Genomic DNA, 2,054 nt, shown 5'->3' with positions numbered 1-2,054 from the left:
CCTCTCATAATTTTTATTTTAGGGGTATATGTGTGTGTACTTTTTTCCCCTCTTTTTTCTTTAAAAATTTTTTTGTTTAGCTCTACTGACCATTTGTCCTTTTTTTCTTTCCTTCTCACTCTTTTCAATTTTCTTCTTTTTCATTCTTCTTTGCGTGACTTAATTGCTGTTCTGCTCATCCTTAGATATGCCAATAGTCGATTATTAGATCTTAGCTACATTGTGTACACACTTAATCCAGAAATTTATTACTCAATTTAAAACCTCTTAGATTTAAATTCCTTAATAGCAGTACTACCTCTTTATACCTATATATTTTAAGCATTTTTATTTTTAAGTTTTTCACATCTCCTTTCTATCCCTCCCCTTCTCTTATTCTATCCACGTTCTTCTCTGAATATGATTTCATTATTGCATACATTTTTTTTGTCGGTTTTGGGGCTTGAACTCTGGACATGAGTGCTGTCACTCAGCTCTTCAGCTCAAGGCGAGCTCTCTACCACTTGAGCTACAGCACCACTTCCTCATCTTTGCATAATTCTTAAGTGTTGTTCTTAAATTTTAATTTTTGTTTTTCTATTTTTCTTGTCTTTTTTCTTTCTCTTACTTCTTATTTTCTCTCTCTCTACTATCATTCTATCCAAACTCTTTCCCGCTTTGAGATTAGGATTTATTTGTTAACTCTCCCACTGCCTTTCCACATCAGCATATGCCTGTTTTTACTCATATCTCTCCCTAAACTTAATAATTTCTGTTTGCCAAATTCTTCTTTGCGGTTCGTAGCCCATTAATACATAGTTGTTTGATGTTGAATAGTTGTATCTGTTGAACTAGATTGTATCTGCAGATTTTTGACTGTGCAACTACAGACTTTGGTTGATGCTTGCCTTAAAATAGTGTGCTAGCACAAAACTGGCATTACTTTCTTCCCAAATGGGCCGAACAACCTGGAAAAACACAAGAAAAATGGCAAGTCCGTGTATCTCAACTCACACTCATGATAATCAGGGGTCAGAAAAGATAATCAATAATGCAGAGGAGAGTTGCCAAAACACTCTACAAACACTACTGGTAAATATGGTAAATGAAAAGATTGAAAACATGCAAAGGACTCTGAATGAGCGTGATAGGGAGAGAGAGGAGGCAAAACAAAGGTTAATACAAGAATATCATGAGCGTGAGGAAGCTACTCAAAGATTGATACTGTAATTGCGTGAGCAGCTTGAGAACATTCAAAGAGAAATAAAGGAATGTCTTGAGCAGGCCGAGATCAGTCAAAGAGAACTACAGGAATTGTGTGAATGTGAAGAAGTTAATCAAGAGTGATACAGGAATTGAGAGAGCGGGATGAGAATGCAGAAAGATCACTAAATGAATTCATGGAATCCATAAACAGAGAACTGAAAGAAGTCAGGGAGACCACAAAGGGAATGCTAAATGGAACCCACCAGAAGGAATGGGAATAACCAATCAACTAATTGATTTGAGAATAAATACTGAAAACCAAATTCAGGAAGTAAAGAAGTTCACACAAGATCTAAAACAATGCTCCAACAAAGAATTTGAAGCCATCAAAGCTGACCAACTAGAAGAAAAAGAAATTAAAATCAAAGTAGAAGTCTTGATAGTAGGTTAGACCATGAAGAAGATCGAATTTCGGGGATTAAAGACAGCCTAGATATTACAGAGAAAGAACATACAACCTTCCAAGACATCCAAGAAATATGATAAATCTATTCAACACGTGGAAGACACCATCAGAAGGCCTAAAATCTGAGTATAATAAGTGTAGAGGAAAACCTACAGACAGAAGTTAATGGTCTAGGAAATTTGTGTAACAGGATCCTAGCAGAGAACTTCCCAAACATGCAAAAAGATAGGCCTATATAGATACAAGAATCTTATGGAACCCCAAATAGACCAGACAAAAACAGGACATCCAAGTATCACATCATGATCTTCACTGGATCAATTCAGACCAAGGAATGGAGCCTTAACGAACTCAAGGAGAAAGGAACAATCACCTATAAACAGAAACCAATTATAATCATGGC

This window comes from Dipodomys spectabilis, unplaced genomic scaffold (genome assembly GCF_019054845.1).
Source record: "Dipodomys spectabilis isolate Male_0828 unplaced genomic scaffold, ASM1905484v1 ptg000281l, whole genome shotgun sequence".
NCBI lineage: Eukaryota > Metazoa > Chordata > Mammalia > Rodentia > Heteromyidae > Dipodomys > Dipodomys spectabilis.
This window is presented reverse-complemented; position numbering follows the sequence as displayed.